Genomic DNA, 23,598 nt, shown 5'->3' on the forward strand with positions numbered 1-23,598 from the left:
TTATTTTGGATATTAACCCCATGTCAGTCCTATCATTTGCAAATATTTTCTCCCATTCAGTAGGTTCCCTTTTTATTCTGTTCATGGTTTCCTTTACTGTGCAAAAGACTTTAATTTTAATTAGGCCCCATTTGTTTATTTTTGCTTTTATTTCCTTTGTGTTAGGAGAGAGATCCAAAAAACTATTGCTATGATTTGTATCACAGAGTGTTCTGCCTATGTTTTTCTCTAGGAGTTTTATAGTATCTGGTCTTACATTTAGGTCTTTAATCATTTTGAGTTTATTCTTGTATATGATGTGAGAAAATGTTCTAATTTCATTCTTTTACATGTAGTTTTCCAGCACCACTTATTGAAGAGACTCTTCCCTATTGTACATTCTTGCCTCCTTTGTCATAGATTATTTGACCATAAGTGCATGGATTTATTTCTGGGCTCTTTATTCTGTTCCATTGATCTATATGTCTGTTTTTGTGCTAGTACAATACTGTTTTGATTAATGTAACTTTGTACTATAATCTGAAGTTAGGGAGCATGATACCTCCAGCTTTCTTTCTTATCAGGATCGCTTTAGCTATTCAGGGTCTTTTGTGCTTCCATATAAATTTTTGGATTATTAGTTCTAGTTCTGTGAAAATTGTCATGGGTATTTTGATAAAGATTGCACTAAATCTGTAAATTTCTTTAGGTAGTATTTACATTTTAAAAATATTATTTCTTCCAATCCATGAACCAGTGATATCTTTTTATTTCTTTGTATCATCTTCAATTTCCTTCATCATTGTGTTATAGTTTTCAGAATATAGGTCCTTTTCTTCCTTGGTTATTCCTAGGTTTATTCCTAGGTATTTTATTCTTTCTGGTGCAATTTTAAAAGGGATTGCTTTCTTTCTTTTTCTTTGTGATAGGTCATTATTGGTGTATAGAAAAACAACAGATTTCTGTATATTAATCTTATATCCTGCAACATTACTGAATTCATTTATTAGTTTTAATATTTTGGTGGAGACTTTAAGGTTTTATATATATAGTATTATGTCATCTGCAAAATAGTGACAATTTTACTTCTTCCCTTGCAATTTGGATGCCTTTTGTTTCTTTTCTTCTGATTGTTGTGGCTAGGACTTCTAATGCTATGTTAAATAGAAGTGGCAAGACTGGTAATTCTTGCCTTGTTTCTGATTTTAGAGGATAAGCTTTCAGCTTTTTGCCATTGAGTATGATGTTAGCTGTGGGTTTGTCATAAATGGCCTTTATTATATTGAAATATGTTCCCTCTATACCAACTTTGATGAGAGTTTTTATCATGAATGGATGTTGACTTTTGTCAAAAGCTTTTTCTGTGTCTAAAATTCAGACATCTGAATTTTAGTCTTCAGCTTAGACATATCCTGTGTCACTAGACTTCTACTTCAGTCCATAAACCATTCAATTATTACTCACCTACTATGGCAAATCACTGGACTAATCTTCTAGAAATTCGAATAGTAGTAAATGTTGGTCTTGTAGAGTAAAAAGAAAAACTTGGTAAGGTAAAGATGTGTGAAAAATGGTTAATATTTCTGAATAGATTTTATTAGATGGCAGAAATGGAGATGATGAGAACTATTATGAAGGTAGAGCTAGTAGAATTTAAAAATGGGTTGACATGTGAAGGAATGAGAGAGAGAGAGAGAAACTTCTCTGTCTCAACCTTTGATGTGGGCATTTCATATTTCCATTTAACACCATGGTTTCCAAGTTGATTGAAGAAAAAGTGCCCCAAGAGACCCAGAAAACTCACAGGGAGTATTTTAAATTTGGGGACAATACTTGAGACTTGCCAGACACCATATGAATTACCAGCTGGAGGAAGTTACTCTTCTCAGATTAGATTGCACTATTCTTCTCTCAATGACACATTTTTGGGAAGCTGAGTTTTTAGAGTGCCTTATGTAAAAGGCAAGTACAATGAAAAAATCAATATAGAACAGGAAATGAGAGTGGTGGTGTCAAATCAGAGTATTGTGTCTTAGAAAGTGAACAGTATTTAATAAGTATTGGTATTTTTTGTAATGGAACAGGTGATATACTGAATAAAAGGAAATACTTGTTATAGTTATTGATTCTAGGTAATAGCAAACCTATAAAAGAATTAAGAACAGTTATTTCTTTTTCAATTTTTATGGATTATTTTTTAAATGGCCATTAAGTTGTCAAGACATAAATATTTTTAACTGTGATAGAACTCATTACTTAATAAATGGAACTGTTACCTATTTCCTTTGGGCTATGTGTACCAGGACAAAATAAAAAAAAAGTTTACTGTGAGCATTCTGAACTCTGATAATCTGCAAACCTCTGATTTAGCAGATAAGTCAATAAAGACACTGCAAATCTAAGTAAATTTCCCAAAGCTGTATGTCTTGCAAATGACCTCTTGAAGTTTTAGACTCAAGCTCTTTGACTCCCTGAGCCTGTGCTTATTATACTGTAAAATATATTTAAAAATATAGATATATAAAATATTCCCACGAACTCTTAAGAATTTATAATTGGAAACTTTAGAATATTCTGAAAAATAACAATAATTACAGTTTAATAGTGTAGATATATGTATAAATCCATGGTCTGCAAGCATTCTATAACTGTGACAATACAAAAGACAGTAACATACTTGCATGTATTTGGTGTGTCATACCTGGTGACAAGTTGACACTCTCAGCAAATTCCAATTTTTGGTCTTTTGTTTTCCCACTGAAATAATTGTAAGTTATGTGTCCTTGCTTAAGAGTACAAAATTTCATACATTTAGATATTGAGAAAAAAATGATAAATTATACTTTTTCAAAATTAAAAAAATTTGCTTCAAAAGACCCTGTTAAGAAAATGAAAAATCAAGCCACAGAATAGGCTCTAAAAAAGGACACTTTACTTAACACTCAGTATAAGAAAAAAACAATAACAATTGGGTACAAAATTTCAACAGACATTTCACTAAAGAAATCAATTGCAAATAAACATATGAAGAGACAGTCAACATCAGTAATCATTAAGTGAATTAAAACCACAATGTGATATCACTAAACACTATCAGAATGGCTAAAATCAACAAAATGGAAAATATCAAATATTGGTGGAAATATACTGTAACTGATATTCTCTTATGTTGCTGATAGGAACCTGAAATAGTATCTTTACTTTGAAAAAATGTTTGTAAGCCTCTCAAAGATTAAACATACACTTACTCTGTTACCCTCTAATCTTATTTCTAGTTGTTTACCTGACATGAAAATGTATATACACTCAAAAACCTGTATTTGAATGTATTATGGGACAGATTCAGATCAGTGGCTGACAGAGTTTGGGTAGGAGGGAGGAGACTGACTAAAAATCACAAGGGAAATTTTGATATGATGTGGTGGTTATATATATATTTGTGAAACTTATTAGAATTTAAATTTTAAAACCATTAATATGACTCGATGTGAAATGTTTCACCAATCCTGACTTCATAAAAATCCAATTTTACTTTAAAAGACTCATATCATATCCAAACACAATTAAATATTTGGTCAGTTTTTCAGAGCTTTCTAAATAATGCCTCAAACATACTCCATTAGAATTTATTTTTTAAGATCACTTATACCTTTTTTCATCTAGAATAAGAAATTTAAGATGAAAACCAGATTTCTGACTTTCTAAATTATCATATTTATGACATATAAATGTTTAACATATACATATTTATACTACACAGAATGCAATGAAAACCAATTTGATTATAAGTTTTATCATTTATCAGATTATAAAACCTGATAAATAATCTACACTTTATGCTCTCCCAAGCACAGGTGGATGCAGTAATAACTAGCCTAAGGCTTTTTCCCACTCTCTAGTCTCTTCTGGAACCACACATACTTGGCCAAAGATGAAAAATGTCATCAGTCTCCCAGCTGTTGAGTTTTGGGTTTTTTTTATCAGCTTAATACTGTTAATCAGTTGCTAAATTTAAAGTGTCCCTTTCTCCACTTTCTTTTATAACCTAATCTGTCCCCACCTTCCTCTTGCAATTAGTGTTTAGCTGCGCATAATTTTATGTGTAATTCCCATGAAGCTTCTAGCACACATCTGGCACAAAATATGGGCTCAAAACTTATAGCTATTATAATGATAACTTTTAATATTATTTTATCTTCACAAGAGATATTTTAATTTTATGTGATTAAAAGGAAGTTATTTTAATTTCCTTTGTAGAAATTTATTTTTCAGTCCATTAAGTTTTATGAACAACAACTTCTTATAGCATATCATATTTCTAAGCACTGCTTAAAATGTTTCACTGTTTTCTATTTTGAGAGGTTTTAAACATTAGATATACAATAAAAGTGTTTGAAAGTAAATCTATTAAAAACTCATTCTATGCCAGACATTATGCTAAGGGTTTGGGATTCAGTAATGTATAAAAACAAATAAGTCACTTGCATTCATACAAACAGTGTTTATGTAACCAATGGTATAAATGACTTATGTAGGAAAAGTATATGCTGCTTTGTATTTAAGTTATATAAACATTTAGATAACATAAGCAATCTTCAATAGGGAAAAATAGTCTTTTCAGTAAAATTTAAGGTGTTAAGTGGAAGTAACATTGAAAAACAACACGTTTAGGTTTTACATGTAATTTTTTACCATATGAAATGGAGTATTATAAGGTTTTAAGGAAGTTTCATATATGGGATTGTATATATGTGATTTCAATAGATGAATAACTTGTTATTTCAAAAGACAGACGAAAACACAAATGAAATAAAATTGGATACTTCGGACCTTCAAGACGGCAGAAGAGTAAGACATGGAGCTCACCTTTCTCCCCACAAATACATCAAAAATACATCTACATGTGGAACATCTCCTACAGAACACCTACTGAATGCTGGCAGAAGACCTCAGGCTCCCAAAAGGCAAGAAACTCCCCACATACCTAGGTAGGGCAAAAGAAAAAAGAAAAAACAGAGACAAAAGAATAGGGACAGGGCTTCCCTGGTGGCGCAGTGGTTGAGAGTCCGCCTGCTGATGCAGAGGACATGGGTTCGTGCCCCAGTCCGGGAAGATCCCACATGCCGTGGAGCGGCTGGGCCCGTGAGCCACGGCCGCTGAGCCTGTGCATCCGGAGCCTGTGCTTCTCAACGGGAGAGGGCACAACAGCGATAGGCCCATGCACCGCCAAAAAAAAAAAAAAATAGAGACAGGACCTGCACCTCTGGGAGGGAGCTGTGAAGGAGGAAAAGTTTCCACACACTAGGAAGCCCCTTCACTGGTGGACACGGGGTGTGGGTGGGGGAAAAGCCTTGGAGCCACAGAGGAGAGCATACCAACAGGGGTGCAGAGGGCAAAGCAGAGAGATTCCCACACAGAGGATTGGTGCCGACCAGCACTCACCAGCCTGAGAGGCTTGTCTGCTCACCCGCCGGGGTGGGTGGGGGCTGGGAACTGAGGCTCAGGCTTCGGAGTTCAGATCCCAGGGAGAGGACTGGGGCTGGCTGCGTGAACACAGCCTGAAGGGGACTAGTGTGCCACAGCTAGCCAGGAGGGAGTCCGGGAAAAAGTTGGGACCTGTGTAAGAGTCAAGAGACCATTGTTTCGGCGTGCATGAGGAGAGGGGATTCAGAGCATCATACCCCTCCATCCCCCCAGCCTGAGTGAGCCAGAGCCCCCTAACCAGCTGCTACTTTAACCCTGTCCTGTCTGGGTGGGGAACAGATGCACTCAGGTGACCTACATACAGAGGTGGGGCCAAACCAAACCTGAACCCCAGGAGCTGTGCGAACAAAGAAGAGAAAGGGAAATTTCTCTCAGCAGCCTCAGGAGCAGTGGATTAAATCTCCACAATCAACTTGATGTATGCTGCATCTGTGGAATACCTGAATAGACAATGAATCATTGCAAAATTGAGGTGGTGGACTTTGGGAGCAACTGTAGACTTGGGACTTGCTTTCTACACCTAATTTGTTTCTGGTTTTATGTTTATCTTAGTTTGGTATTTAGACTTTATTATCATTGGTAGATTTGTTTATCAATTTGGTTGCTTTCTTCCTTTTTTTTAATATAGATATATACATATACATTTTTTTTCCTTTTTCTCTTTTTGTGAGTGTGTATGTGAAAGCTTCTTTGTGAGATTTTGTCTGTATAGCTTTGCTTTTGCCATTTGTCCTAGGGCTCTGTCTGTCCTTTTTTTTTTTTTTGTATAGTTTTTAGTGCTTGTTGTCATTGGTGGATTTGTTTTTTGGTTTGTTGCTCTCTTCTTTCTTTATTTTTTATTACTTTTTTTACTTCTAATATTTTTTTATCTTAATAACTTATTTTATTTATTTATTTATTTTTCTTTCTTTCTTTCTTTTTTCTCCCTTTTCTTCTAAGCCATGTGGCTGACAGGGTCTTGGCGCTTGAGCCAGGTGTCAGGCCTGAGGCTCTGAGGTGGGAGAACTGAGTTCACAACATAGGTCCACCAGAGACTTCGCAGCCCCAGGTAATATCAAACAGCGAAAGATCTCCCAGAGATCTTCAGCTCAAGGCTAAAACCATGGTCCACTCAAGGACCAGCAAGCTACAGTGCTGGACACCCTATGCCAAACAAATAGCAAGACAGGAGCACAAACCCACCCAGTAGCAGAGAGGCTGCCAAAAATCATAATAAGTTCACAGACACCCCAAAACACACCACAGGACGTGGCCCTGATCACCAGAAAGACAAGATACAGCCTCATCGACGAGAACACAGGCACCAGTCCCCTCCACCAGGAGGCCTACACAACTCACTGAACCAAGCTTACCCTGAGAAGACAGAGAAATACACAGGAGATGAAGGAGCAAAGTAAAAATCCATCAGACCAAACAAATGAAGAGGAAATAGGCAGTCTACTGAAAAAGAATTCAGATAATGATAGTAAAGATGATCCAGAATCTTGGAAACAGAATAGAGAAAATGCAAGAAACATTTAACAATGACCTAGAAGAACAAAAGAGGAAACAAGCAATGATGAACAACACAATAAATGAAATTAAAAATACTCTAGAAGGGTTCAATAGCAGAATAATTGAGGCAGAAGAATGGATAAGTGACCTGGAAGATAAAATAGTGGAAATAACTACTGCAGAGCAGAATAAAGAAAAAAGAATGAAAACAATTAGGGACAGTCTCAGAGACCTCTGGGACAACAAAAAATGCATAAACATTTGAATTATAGGGGTCCCAGAAGAAGAAGAGAAAAAAAAAAAGGGACTGAGAAAATATTGGAAGAGATTGTAGTTGAAAATTTTCCTAATATGGGAAAGGAAATAGTCAATCAAGTCCAGGAAGTGCAAAGAGTCCCATACAGGATAAATCCAAAGAGAAACACGCCAAGACACATATTAATCAAACTATCAAAAATTAAATACAAAGAAAAAATATGAAAAGCAGCAGGGAGAAGCAACAAATAACATACTAGAAAATCCCCATAAGGTTAACAGCTGATCTTTCAGCAGAAACCCTGCAAGACAGAAGGGAATGGCAGGACATATTTAAAGTGATGAAAGGGAAAAACCTACAACCAAGATTATTCTACCCAGCAAGGATATCATTCAGATTCAACAGAGAAATTAAAACCTTTACAGACAAGCAAAAGCTAAGAGACTTCCACACCGCCAAACCAGGTTTACAACAAATGCTAAAGGAACTTCTCTAGGCAGGAAACACAAGAGAAGGAAAAGACCTACAATAACAAACCCAAAACAATTAAGAACATGGTAATAGGAACATACATATCGATAACTACCTTAAATGTAAATGGATTAAATGCTACAACCAATAGACATAGACTGGCTGAGTGGTTACAAAAACAAGACCTGTATATATGCTGTCTACAAGAGACCCACTTCAGACGTAGGGACATACAGACAGAAAGTGAGGGGATGGAAAACATATTCCATGCAAATGGAAATCAAAAGAAAGATGGAATAGCAATTCTCATATCAGACAATATAGACTTTAAAATAAAGACTATTACAAGAGAGAAAAAAGGACAGTACATAATATCAATCCAAGAAGAAGATATAACAATTGTAAATATATATGCAGCCAACATAGGAGCACCTCAATATATAAGGCAAGTGCCGACAGCCATAAAAGGGGAAATTGACAATAACACAATAATAGTAGGGGACTTTAACACCCCACTTTCACCAATGAACAGATCATCCAAAAGGAATATAAATAAGGATGCACAAGCTTTAAATGACACATTAAACAAGATGGGTTTAATTGATATTTATAGGACATTCCATCCAAAAACAACAGAATACATTTTCTTCTCAAGTGCTCATGGAACATTCTCCAGGGTACACCATATTTTGGGTCACAAATCAAGCCTTGCTAAATTTAAGAAAATTGAAATCTTATCAGGTATCTTTTCCAATGACATTGATATGAGACTAGATATCAATTACAGGAAAAAATCTGCAAAAAATACAAACACATGAAGGCTAAACAAGGCTAAACAAGGCTACTAAATAATCAAGAGATCACTGAAGAAATCAAGAGGAAATCAAAAAATATCTAGAAATAAATGACAATTAAAACACGACGGTGCAAAACCTATGGGATGCAGCAAAAACAGTTCTAAGAGGGAAGTTTATAGCAATACAAGCCTACCTTAAGGAATAAGAAACATCTCAAATAAACAACTTAACCTTACACCTAAAGCAATTAGAGAAAGAAGAACAAAAAAACCCCCAAACTTAGCAGAAGGAAAGAAATCATAAAGATCAGGTCAGAAATAAATGAAAAAGAAATGAAGGAAACGATAGCAAAGATCAATAAAACTAAAAGCTGGTTCTCTGTAAAGATAAACCAAATTGATAAACCATTAGCCAGACTCATCAAGAAAAAAAGGGAGAACACTTAAATCAAAGAATTAAAAGTGAAGAAGGAGAAGTAACAACTGACACTGCAGAAATACAAAGGATCATGAGATATTACTACGAGCAACTAAATGGTGTGGGGTAAACTGGACAGCTACATGTAAAAGAATGAAATTAGAACACTCCCTAACACCATACACAAAAATAAACTCAAAGTGGATTAAGGACCTAAATGTAAGTCTAGAAACTATAAAACTCTTAGAGGAAAACATAGGCAGAACACTCTGACATAAATCACAGCAAGATCCTTTTTGACCCACCTCCTAGAGAAATGGAAATAAAAACAAATAGGACCTAATGAAACTTAAATGCTTTTGCACAGCAAAGGAAACCATAAGCAAGTTGAAAAGACAACCCTCAGAATGGGAGACAATATTTGCAAATGAGGCAACTGACAAAAGGATTAATCTCCAAAATATACAATCAACTCATGCAGCTCAATATCAAAAAAACAAACAACTCAATCCAAAAATGGGCAGAAGACCTAAATAGACGTGTCTCCAGAGAAGATATACAGATTGCCAAAAAACACATGAAGGGATGCTCAGCATCACTAATCATTAGAGAAATACAAATCAAAGCTACAGTGAGGTATCACCTCATACTGGTCAGAATGGCCATCGTCAAAAAATCTACAAACAATAAATGCTGGAAAGGGTGTAGAGAAAAGGGAGCCCTCTTGCACTGTTGGTGAGAATGTAAATTGATACAGCCACTATGGAGAACAGTATGGATGCTTCTTAAAAAACTAAAACAGAACTACCATACGACCCAACAATCCCACTACTGGGCATATACCCTGAGAAAACCGTAATTCAAAAACAGTCATGTACTACAATGTTCATTGCAGCTGTATTTACAATAGCCAGGACATGGAAGCAACCTAAGTGTCCATCGACAGATTAATGAATAAAGGAGATATGGCACATATATACAATGGAATATTACTCAGCCATAAAATGAAATGAAATTGAGTTATTTGTAGTGAGGTGAATGTACTTGGAGTCTGTTATACAGAGCGAAGTAAGTCAGAAAGAGAAAAACAAATACCTTATACTAACACATATATATGGAATCTAAAAAAAAAAAGGCTCCGAAGAACCTAAGAGCAGGACAGGAATAAAGACGCAGACGTATTGGATAGACTTGAGGCCATGGAGATGGGGAAAATAGATAGCTAGTGGGAAGCAGCCGCATAGCACAGCGAGATCAGCTCAGTGCTTTGTGACCACTTAGAGGGTTGGGATAAGGAGGGTGGGAGAGAGATGCAACAGGGAGGAGATATGGGGATATATGTATATGTATAGCTGAGTCTGTTATACAGCAGAAACTAACACACCACTGTAAAGAAATTGTATGCCAATAAAGATGTTAAAAAAATATTGGACACTTATAACCCATCATAAACCATTAAAATTAAATTTTCAGTGAATTAAAAGTTTTGTGTTTATTAAATTATAATCTCTTTGCTCAGATTGGTGAGATATTTTAACCAGGCAGGAAACAGCAGCTATTTTTAAAAAAAAGATGGGCCACTTATAGAAATTAAAACTTACAAATTTCAAAAGCACAGTCAATAGAAAATACGATATTAAGAAAATATTTTCAATCCAAATTACAGATAATCTCTTACAATTTAACCGTAAAAAACCCTTACTATTATATAAATATTGGCAAAGTATATAGGTAAGGAATTAAAGACCAAATCAAAATAGCCAAATATACATTTAAATATAAAGTTACTGGAAACTAATAGTAGTCAATTAGGGTAATCCATTAAATTAAAGAAGTTTGTAAACTTTTTCTGTAAAGGTCCAGATAATGAATATTTCAGGCTTTGTGGGCCACGTGACCTCTCTGACATGTCTTCTGCAATTCTGTTGTTGTAGCCATAGATAATAGGAAGTGAATTGGTGTAGTCATGTTGGAACAAACTTTACTTATAAAAATACATGGTTCATTAGATTTGGCCATTTGCTGGCCTAATCAGATTTACAGTTTTAAAAGAGATTAAAGGAAGAATAATACTTTGACACATAGGTATAAATATTAGTTATGGTAACCTTCTTGAAAAGCAATACTGAATGTACAAATACCTTTGATCCAACAGTTGCACTTCTGGGGATCTATTCCATTGCAAAGTTGGAGGAAACAGTTATACACATGGATATTGATTCCCATACACAGAAGATGTTTTGTGGCAGAGGAAAAAATTAAAATACAGAAAATGTCCATCAGTCAAGATATGGTTCCGTAAATCATACCATATCAATAACATATCAGGCAACAATATATTAAACAAATAAACAACAAACACAACAATAACTACATCAGTTGCAGAAGTACTACGCCCATCTGAAGAAACACTTTTACTGCGAGCAAATGGTGAAAAGAGATAAACACCAATATAATGTAGCATCAAATTGTTATAAAAAAGTATCCTAGGGCTTCCCTGGTGGCTCAGTGGTTGAGCGTCCGCCTGCTGATGCAGGGGACGCGGGTTCGTGCCCCGGTCCGGGAGGATCCCACGTGCCACGGAGCGGCTGGGCCCATGAGTGATGGCCGCTGAGCCTGCGCGTCCAGAGCCTGTGCTCCGCAATGGGAGAGGCCACAGCAGTGAGAGGCCCGCGTACTGCAAAAAAAAAAAAAGTATCCTAAAAGTATCTAGGCAAAAAATTCTGATTACTATCAAAAAAGAAAATTAACTTTGCCTAAGCGTTTTTGAAATACTAAATACTATAATACACAAGTCACTGATGCATCTTAAACCTTCCATTTGAGAAGGTTTAAAACCTTGTATTTGAGATTAAAAAAAAAATAGGGTCCAAAGTATGATGTACATTTCATGAGTAGATGCAAAAGTACAGGATACTCAGGTTTATTTCAGGAATGTTTAATATTAATGAATCTATATATGCATTAAATCAAATTAACAACTCAAGGAAAATTGCATTGATATACAAGATATAATTTTGTAATATTCATAGTTCCATTATTCTTTTAAAATATTATGAGATTAGTAATGAAATTAAACCACAGAAATATATTTTATACATATATATTTTTTAATATATGAAAAATTCTAAGCATTTAATAATAAGAATAAATGGCATCTCATTAGATACTTCACAAATGAAAAAAATTGAAAATATAAGAAATATTCCAATTGTTTTAATGATAATTAAATATTATGTTTATTTTACAAAATTGGAGACATCTAAACTGAACATTATCATCATGAAAGCAAAGAAGTTACAGGTGGACACTCATATTTGAATTGAGAGTTCATATATGTACTGCCTTTCTAAAGCAGCTTTAACACTGTACATAATGAGCCTTGGCAAGTATATATGCTCTGTGCTGTATGAATAAACTGTTAAAGATTTATATATAAGATATGTTTGGGTAACTCATTACGTTATTGAGTTATTGAGAAAACTGAATTACAAATAGCATGTAATTGTTATTGGATGATAGAATTATTTGTGATATTTATTACTCTATTTGCTTTTTTTTTTTTTTTTTTTTTTTTTGCCGTACGTGAGCCTCTCACTGTTGTGGCCTCTCCCGCTGCGGAGCACAGGCTCCAGACGCGCAGGCTCAGCGGCCATGGCTCACGGGGCCAGCCGCTCCACAGCATGTGGGATCCTCCCGGACCGGGGCACGAACCCGTGTCCCCTGCATCGACAGGCAGACTCCCAACCACTGCGCCACCAGGGAAGCCCCTCTATTTGCTTTTTAATGCTTCATTTATTTTCAGTGTACATGTATTGCTCTAATATTCAGGATATGTAAGTAAATGTATTTCCAAGTTGTCTTTAAATCTATTGTATATAAACAGATTAACATTTTACTCACACGCCTTGAGGGGATTCTTTCATATATAAACTATAAATTGGGAGCTGTTCCATGCCTTTCCCCTAGCTTCTGGTGGTCTGCTGGCAGTCTTTGGCATTCCTTGGTGTGTAGGTGCATCACCTTCATTTCTGCCTCCATGTTCACATGACATTGTACCTGGGTGCTTGTCTTCTGCTCTTCACATGGCATTCTTTTTAATTTATTTTATTTTTGGCTGCATTGGGTCTTTGTTGCTGTGCGGGCTTTCTCTAGTTGTGGCACGCGGGCTTCTCATTGCGGTGGCTTCTCTTGTTGCGGAGCACAGGCTCTAGGCATGTGGGCTTCAGTAGTTGTGACACATGGGCTCAGTAGTTGTGGCTCACGAGCTCTAGAGCACAGGCTCAGTAACTGTGGTGCATGGGCTTAGTTGCTCCGCGGCATGTGGGATCTTCCTGGACCAGGGCTCCAACCCATGTCCCCTGCATTGGTAGGTGGATTCTTAACCACTGCACCACCAGGGAAGGGCATTCTTATTATAGGGACAACATTCATAATGGATGAGGGGCCCTATGTACTTTAGTATGACCTCATCTTAATTATATCTGTAAGAACCCTCCTTCCAAATAAGGTCATATTCTAAAGTACTGGGGGTTAGGACTTCAACATAGAAATTTGAGGGGGGCACAATTTAACCCATAATAGACCCTATAATGTATGTTCCCTGAAAATAAAAATATGTAGTATTTTACACTCTACAATTTGTGGTTACTTTAGTGATTTAAGATGTATATTTTTTAAAGTTTTTAATTTTCTTTCATTTTTATGTTTTTATTGAATGTGTTATTTATTAGAAAGAATGTATATTTAAAACTAAATTAAAATGAATAAACATATTGAAACATATCACACTTTGATAGAAAGTCTTTTCTAAGAAATGTTTATAAGGATAGCTGTTTACCTTATTTTAGTTTTCCTGAGAGTAAAATTCTTGACAGTGATATTATGATAAATTATGTCAAGCCAAGATTTAAGTTAATTTTTTTTCAGTAATTGAAGGGATAGTTTTGAAAAAATTTCTGAGCTAATATACTGGAACAAAAGCAACACCAATCACTGAGTTTATGAAAAAGTTAAGTGACTCAGACTCATATAAGGGATAAAGGAGTCGGGGAGAGAGGGGCAGGGAAATCTGGGCAAGAAATACAAAAGGAAAAACCATACTCTTAAAATGATGGCTTGCGGAAGCCTCATTGAGATTTCTGATCTTTTTAATGTGCCAAGACTCAGAAGTGCTATAAATCAGCTCTGTTTGGGGCTGGGGTGGAGGAGAGAGAAGGAAAGTCAGGTAAAGCTGGGGGTTTATAACCATATTGGATGCGTTAGGAAGGAAGGCTGGTGGGATTTTCATTCTCATTCTTATCTCTTTCCCCTCTTCTCCAAGAAAAGCAACTAAGAATAATAACCAGGTGATGCAAATGACTGAGTACCCTTCCCATGGATTCCCTTCTCTGTAGAACATCCCCTCCTCATACTCACACTCTAATTCGGAGTGAATAGGAGAATACAATTTAGGGATATAGGTCTGAATGAACACTTCAGATCTCTGACTCCCGAATATCTGAATGTGCTTGCTGAGACGCAGAGACCATATCTGACCTCACTTTTTCAGTCTCAGATGCCAAAGAGGAGACCAGCCCTGAATGGTCGTCTTCTGTAATTGTAATAGGGAAGTAGGAAGTATACAAGAATATTGATCAATCAGCTTAAGATGTTCACATTTTTCATCCTGAATAAATTTTTTTGAAGAACAGCAGTTGTTAATTTTGGCGTGTGAAATTAGTATGAATATTATGTTAGTGTTTTCGAAATAATGTTGAATAACTATGTCCATGTCTTAAAGAACTTTCACTCCATCAGCTTTCATATGTATATCAGCAGTACGTCAGAAATTTTTGTGTACATCGTGAGGCAGGAATACTTAAAGCAAAATTCACCAGCAACCTTTAAAAGGGAGGACGTTCTCTTTTTTATGAGACATCTATAAAAATATTGTTTTCTATAGACCTGTGTCTGTACTTGAATGGTTTTCAAAGAGTTGTCAACGTTGGAATTTCTTACATTATGTATATTGTAGAGTACATATGTATATGTGTATATAGTTTTTTTAAGATTGTAAATTCAAGAATAAGGTTAGTAAGTGTATGTTTAAATTATCTGGTGAGGTTATTTCTGTTAATGACTGTGGAAGCATCAATGGATATTATGTCCATATCTTCAAGTATATTGAATTAAATTAATACATTATGTGAAGAGCTAGCTTGCCTCTATGACCACGTGAACATCGTTATGAATATCAGGGTGAATTTTACCACAGCAACAAATGGGAACTTGACTGTAGGAACAGCCTATCTAAGAAACAAACAAAAAAATACCAAAAGAAATGTTTGCTAAACATGGAAATGGCATTCACAGAAACAAAAGATTTCAGAATTCATCTCTTGCTGTCCAGCTGAAAAGTATACTAAATCTGGAAGCTATAAGAAATCTGATTTTCCTTTCTCATATTCTGATTTTATGCTCACTTAGTGTATTTTAAGCAAAAACGTAACACTATAAAATAAAAGGGATTCATTGGTAGTGGGCTAACAAAATGGATGGGAGACTGATTGAACTAGAAAACAGGTAAGATTTCATGAGCAGCCTTGTGAGCAGCCACTCACTCTCATAACCATTCTTTACAGTTTGGCTTTTCCTAAATCTTAAACTCATAGAATATTCTCCAACCATAACCTCCCCATTTGCAAATTGCTTGCTCAGTTGTTCTTCTGACGCCTGATGTGTTAGTTGGCTCAGGCTGCCATAACAAAATACCATAAACTAGGTGGCTTAAACCACAGACATTTATTTTGTCACTGTTCTGGAGGCTAGAAATCCCAGCTCAACATCCAGCAGGGAGGTTTCTGATGAAAATCTCTCCAAGGCTTGCAGAGGGCCATCCTCTTGCTCTGTACTCACATGACTTCTTTGTGCACATGGAAAGAGAGAAAGAGAGCTTTCTGGTGTCCCTTCATATAAGGACATTAACCCTTTTGAATCAGACTCTACCCTCATTTCTCCATTTAATCTCTTTTTTAAAAATTTATTTATTTTATTTTGGCTGCGTTGGGTCTTCGTTGCCATGCACGGGCTTTCTCTAGTTGCGGAGAGCGGGGGCTACTCTTCATTGTGGTGTGCAGGCTTCTCATTGTAATTACTTCCTTATTGACCCTATCTCCAAATACAGACACATTGGAAGTTAATACTTCAACATATGAATTTGGGAGGAGGATACAAATATTTAGTCCATAACACTTGTTGTGTGAAATGATGGGATCCCATTCTCTTATATCTTAATTTTTCCCTTCTCCACCTGCTCTGTTTACATTCTCTTCCTGACCCTGAAACTATATTTCAACATATAACAAGGGAGTTGATAATATAAAAAAAGTGGCTAAATTTTTTCATGATGTAATCCAGGCTGGATAAGGAAATAAATGAAGGCAAGAGAGAGAAAGTAAAGGCATTAAGGAATTAAAAGTTATTGGTAAACACAATAATAGCTATAATTACAAAAATGTATTAGAGAAAATAGTTGGTTTCAAACAAAGATTAAATATTCAAGTTAAGAATTCATAGGTAGAGTATTTGGGGTTCATGGCAATCAACAGAATGAATACCTGAAGTACAATGGATGTGAAGAATTATCTTCTCTTAATTTGCTCAAAAGAATGAAGGGCAAGTTTGTTTTGTTGTTTAGTTGCTTGTTTTTCCATAAAAACATTAAAATTACCTAGAATGATGAAAAGAACTGTGGCTGGGAAAAATTATTAAGAACTAGATATAAAAATGTTCAATGCTTAAAATAATTTTGAGGGTTGATTAGTGGCTTAAATATTCTTTATTAATAGGAAGTACAGGGTATGCATATTTGTATATGTATTCAGATTTTAAAATATATATTTTATTTATGATCTATATATCTTGAAGTGGCTGAAATAATATTGTTAATTCCTGTTTTATTTTTAAGTCTTGGGTCAAGCTTCATCTCTTTCTCTGATTTCTCCTCTCCACTGCTGTCCAAATTCTTGGTTAGTTGGTTCTTTTGTGTCTCTGCACATTGCTAACAATTAACATTTCCAGCCACTTATGTGTTCATATGTCTGTATCATCCACTAAATTGTAAATCCCTTGAGGAAATAGTACATGTCTTGTTATTTTATAAGCCACAGTAGGTTTCTTAAATGAATGAGTGAATGAATGAATGAAAAAATAATGATCTCTTTTCAACATTTGGTGTCTTTCATTCATGACAGTCATGTTTCCAATAGTGAAGAGAGAGGAATTTATTTTTAGTACCCAACTTATTTATTTTGATTTTTGACAAAGACCTATAAAGACTTTTGGCATTACTGCCAAAATAATGAGTTCATGTTACCAAAAGTTAAATATATCATTGCCAGTTACACTCTAAGTACATGTCAGTAATATAAGCAGTGTATTACAGAGTAAAAAATTCACAGTAAGTTGCGATATAAGGAAATAATAATTGCTCAAAAATAATCATTGAGTGTTTATAATGTATGAACTACTGTCGTAGATATAGCAATGGATGAAAGAGAAAAAATAAAAATCTTGTCCTCAGAAGCTTATACCCCAAATACAGATATTTATATTCACCTGTTTATATAGATATATTCACTGAAAATTGGTTGCTTTTATATTATCTCATGCTATTTTATACTGTACCTATAAAGTGCTATAAACATAATCATATTGCACATATTTTTAAATAACGTACTGTGCTTCATTAAATAATATTTAACTTTACCTACTATGCTTCTAATTTCTTTGAAATAATAGTAATAATTTACAAGTTCAAGGCTCTTAGTTTTCTGTCCCTGTTATGCAAAAAATAATTTATTTATTCACCTATTTGCCCCATAGATTTCAACCTACACATCTCCCTTCCCAACAAGGACACTCCATAGACACAGCAAGATACATTAAAATTTTATTTTTAGCATATACCTGAACCAAAATTATTATGCAAAACTGATTTTTAATAGAAATGAAAACTCACTTTATATTTTAAAAATATAGTACAGGTTGTTGAAAGACACTTAAAGATGCTTGATTTTCCAATGTGCTAAAAACATTAATTTCCAGGGGTGTCAGTAATGTTTTGTACTCAGCCATTAAAAAAAGAACAAAATAATGCCATTTGCAGCAACATGGATGGACCTAGAGATTGTCATACTGAGTGAAATAAGTCAGACAGAGAAGGACAAATATCGTATGATATCGCATATATGTGGAATCTAAAAAAATGGTACAAATTAACTTATTTACAAAGCAGAAATAGAGTTACAGATGTAGAAAACAAACATGGTTAATGGTGGGATGGGGAAAGGGGGGGAGGGATAAATTGGGAGATTGGGATTGACCTATACACACTACTATATATAAAATAGGTAACTAATAGGAATCTACTGTATAGCACAGGGAACTCTACTCAATACTCTGTAATGACCTATATGGGGAAAGAATCTAAAAAAGAGTGGATACATGTGTATGTATAACCAATTCGCTTTGCTGTACAGCAGAAACTAACAGAACATTGTAAATCAACTATACTCCAATAAAAATTTAAAAACTAAAATGACGCTACAGTATAAAATGAATCTAAATGCAGAATGTCAAGATTTTTAATAAATATTTTAACAACATAGTCCCCCACCAAAAAAAAGAGTGTACTTTGTAGAAACGCATCAGCTAGTTCTTTGCCCTAAAATCCACTTTGAAATTGAATACTATACAGTTGTTTTAAGTTAAATACCTGCCATAATTGGTTATTTTAAAAACTAATTTATGATGGAAGCTTACATATTTTAAGCAGCAGCTTCTAAGAATCAGTTGGTTTTAAAACCATGGGATGCCACAGGCACTTTTACATTGTGACCTTTCATTTGCATTAAATATGCTTTGTAAAATTGAATTTTGATGTATTCCCTGCCTTAGTCATAGCCCTCAGTGACTTATAAAATCAAGCAATTAACGTATTTTGAAAAAAATCATTTTACTTCAGATTATCATAGAATATTTCTCCCACACCATTGTGCCTGACTTGACCCATGGTGCCTGACCCTGTAAATGATTGCTTCACAGAATACTTGGAGCTCATCGTACCACGGGAACCAACATGAACGTACTGTTTCTCTCCCTTTTAACAAGCCATGTCAAAGTAAGGAGAGCTGATTTCACACATTAGAGGAAAAGAGAGAGAATCACTAATCAGGGATGAGGGAAAGCACATGTGAAATGAGTTTGGGGGGGGTGAACATTTTTCCAATTACCAGGTTATATACTAAAGGGGAAAGATGATAATAAACAAAATGAATAGCCTTTGCTTCACTCTTCCTTAGAAAGGAAAGACACTGATAATTAATATGGAATGATCACTGATTTGCCACACAAAAATATGTGACAGTAGCACAAACAAATGGTAGTCATAATGCAATTCTCCCATTTCATTTTAATTTAATTAGAAAAATTTTTTAAATTCTATGTACCACAATTAGAGAGAAAAATACATTAAAATAATTAAGTTGTTAGAAAATAAGAACAATATGAGAAAGATGAGAAAGTTTTTGAAAAAAGAAATAACGTGGCCTATGTAAAAAAAAAAAAAGTAAAGTTTCCAGTTTAAAAACAAACATTAGACACATTTTTTATTCTGAATGCTCACACGTACACACACCAACGTGCACAAACAAACTCATCAAGGATCATGATCTACAGTATGTATTTGAACTCTAGTTACTTTTTCCTCCTTTCCCCAGTCCCATATGGGTACATGTAATTAAAGATTGCCACCTATAACAAAGAAATATTATCCCTTTTCTCTTTGTAAATGGTTCTCCATTTACAAAGCAATGGATAAAGGTATTAATATGGTACCATCTTTGAAGCTCTATTTCCTATAATACTTATTACAGGCTAATACTTATAATAAGGATATATATATATATCAGTATAGATGTTGCATTTTTTAGGTGGATTAACACTTAAATCAGGTGACTTTGAAGCAGATTATCCTCCATAATGTGTGTGGGCTTCATCCAATCAGTTGAAGGTCTTAAGAGCAAAGACAGGATTTACTGAAGAAGAAGCAATTTTGCCTCAAGACTGTAACATAAAACCTTGCTTTATTTTCCAGCCTGCAGATTTGGGACTCAAGATTGCAATATCCACTCTTACATGAGTTTCCAGCACACCAGCCTGCTCTTCAGATTTCAGTTTTACTAGCCCCCATAATCTCATGAGCCAATTCCTTAAAATAAATCTCTCTTGCTTTCCTATTGTTTCTGTTTCTCTGTAGAACCCTAGTATATGATGATGATGGTAGTGGTATTAAAAATATTTCTAATATTCACATCATTGGAATCTCAGAAAGAGAGGTGAAAGGGTGCTGTGCAAGACAAAAAAAAATGTTTGAAGAAATAATAGTTAAAATCTTTCCAAATTAAGCAAAATACATAAATTTACAGATTCAAGTAGCTTACGGTTTGTATAAACATACACGGATAATAGCCCCAAAGTGGAAATGACCCAAATATCCCACATAGATGAAGGGATAAGCAAATGGTGGTACAGACACACAATGGAATACTATAAAGAAGCAGACGTGATACATGCAGCAACTTAAATGAACATCAAATTATGATGAGTGAAAAAAACAGCATCGAAAAGTTATGTACTGCATGTTTATTTTCACATGACCTTTTTAAAAAGAAAACAGTAGGGTTTCAGAGAAGAAATCAGTAGTCAGCAGGAGCTGGTGGTTGAGGTAGGCTGTGACTGCAAAGAGAGAGCATGAGGGGGCTTTTTTGGACTGATGGAACTGTGGTGATTAAATAAATATATACATGTGCTAAAATTCATATCATGGCACACAAAACAATCAACTTTACTGTAGGTTACTTAAAAGTAAAAAAGAGGCATACATGTTTAATTTATGCATTTTAATTAATTTGTGTGCCATTATTTTGGTTTCAGGCCAAGTCTTTCCTTGGAGCATGGATATTGTGTTTGGGGTTCTGGGTTTTTGGTTTTTTGTTTGTTTCTTCTGTTTGTGAAAACACACTCATAATGACATATGCTGTTTCTAAGTCCTTTTCTCTAAAGTGGAATGATATATTCCAGACATTTATGAATAAATCTGAAAGGAAAAATCCACAAAAAAATGGTAGGATGAATAATTAGATGCATGCAAGGGGAAATTTTACATCATTGCATGTTCCTACACAGTTATTTGACTCTTTACTAGGCAAAATTTGTCCTTGAAACTCAAGAAAAATTTGTACTTATATTTCAATAGTGTTTGTGGTTATTTAAATGCCTGTAAGTTTCTGAGGTAGATTTCACATTAGATAAGAATTATTTTGCTAATGAGAATAAAGGGAGTAAGAAAATTAGTAGTGTTTTATTAAGTATTTAGATGCTCTATTCATTTTTTCTCATTAAATCACACAATTTTATGAATTAATTTTTCTTGATTTTGCACATGTGGAAATTAAAGATCAAATGGTTTAGATGTTCTCCAATGTCAGATAGCTGGTAGGAAAAACAAGTGGAACAGAAACTAGGTACTCTTTATTATATTAATAATTATTACTTCAGTTCCATTTTATCTAATTTGGTGAAATACAGAATAAAGAAAAATAGGAGTGATGTGTTTCTAGTAAAGCATAGAGAGGAATATGTCTGATCCATATGACTGAGAAATACAAATGTTCCTCCCTTGGGATCTTGGTGTGGCAAATTGCTAGGTGATCCCAAATCCTGTCTTCTTCCCAAGAGATGTTGCTGGATACATGTCCATATTACCAGAAACTGTGTTTCTTGACTAGAAGCACCCATGAGATTTTGGTCTTGCCAGTAGGAAGAGAAAGAAAGAGAATTTTACTACTTCATTATTTGCATAAAATGAAAGTGCTTGTCCTTCTTTTCAGCTTTTTTTGTCCTTTCTGTGTGCCAGAATATATATATATATATATATATATATATATAAAACCTAGCTTCAACCATGCAGACTAGAACAATACCCTTAGGTATGGGGAAGGAAACTTGATCTCTGAATGACATAGTGGATCTGAGCCACACTGCACTGCTGGCTTTTACTCAAGCCTGTCACTAGAATGCTATGTGAAGAGTAGGATGGATGAGTAAGAAAAATGAAAAAGAGACTCTAACTTATGTGGCTGTATTTTTGCATAACTATGTTGCAACGACTTACCTATGCTCTGGTTACTACATTTGGAAAACCTATTAATTTGTATGTACAGAAATACCATGAAAATTTTTCACAAGTCAGAAGAGAAGAATAAATTTAATAAGGTATAGTGGAAGAAGTAGCCATGTCATTTTGTAAGCTTTTGGATAATCCTGGAGAAATGTATTGTGATTGATTTGATTGTGATAACAAGTTTCCCAAAACAATGATGTTTAATTTAAAGGAAAGCTCATATATTCATCTTTATAGTCTGATTATATGCATTCTTATGATAATATTTTAGTCATTAATAAGCCATTAACATTTTTTTTTTTTTTTTTTGCGGTACGCGGGCCTCTCACTGTTGTGGCCTCTCCCGTTGCGGAGCACAGGCTCCAGATGCGCAGGCTCAGCGGCCATGGCTCACGGGCCCAGCCGCTCCGCGGCATGTGGGATCCTCCCGGACTGGGGCACAAACCCCCATCCCCTGCATCGGCAGGGGGACTCTCAACCACTGCACTACCGCAGTGGTGGCGGGAAGCCTGGCCATTAACATTTTATATAATCATTATGATCAGACATCTGCTTAGATTATAAAGCAATTCATCATATATAGTTTACTATCATTCATTTAATTTCAGTTCATCAAATTGCAGTTAATAATTTAGAAGGCTAGAGTAATAACGTGGACCATATTGCCATTGAATGAAGAAAGATAAAACAGTCTGCCACAGAAATAACCTTTATTAAAATATAAGAAAGAGAAAAAATCTAATGTTAAAAAACAAATTTAAAATCCTTACCTATAGTAACAAGTACCTACTCCTTGAGCTGTACACAAAAGTAAATTATATGAATAAGTTAATAAATCTTTCAGGTCCACAGAGTAAAATAAAGGTTAAGGACTGAGAAGAAAATTGGAACATATTTTATTGGAACACATTTATATTTCAGGAACAAGTCAGTTGTGTTCCAGAAGTATGTTCCTAAATCAGTTGTTTAAGGCTTAAAATACATATCCCTTTCACAAACATTATTGTTCATGGATTAGTTCCCCAAGCTACCCTGCAAAGTCCTCTTATCTGTAAATTATCTGAAGAAAAGTATAAATCATACGTCTATATCTGTTGTGTAATTTTAGATTCCCCGGTCACTCTGACTCATTGCCAAGAGTTGGCATTTAACAATCTGCTCTCCTCCTCAAATATCACAGCCATCCTAAGTAATTAATCTAGATTCCTGCTTTTTTACCTCATCAAATTACCTAGGGTACACTTCAGCCACCAAAAGTATGGCAGCATCATAGGTTTTTTTTCCTACCTAAAAACCATTCCTCCACTAAAAAAATCTAAAACCCCTAAATACATCTAAACAATTTTAAATCCTTCCCACACACTCATTTGGTTATTTTTGCAATACCCATACTTGTCCCTAGAGAAACCTACTTCTCTGACCATCGTCTGTCATTTCAACTACTATTCTTGACTCCTTTGCTCTGTTGGCCTTCT

The sequence above is a fragment of the Monodon monoceros genome, unplaced genomic scaffold (genome assembly GCF_005190385.1).
Source record: "Monodon monoceros isolate NGI ecotype Baffin Bay Population unplaced genomic scaffold, NGI_Narwhal_1 Super_Scaffold_12, whole genome shotgun sequence".
Taxonomy (NCBI): domain Eukaryota; kingdom Metazoa; phylum Chordata; class Mammalia; order Artiodactyla; family Monodontidae; genus Monodon; species Monodon monoceros.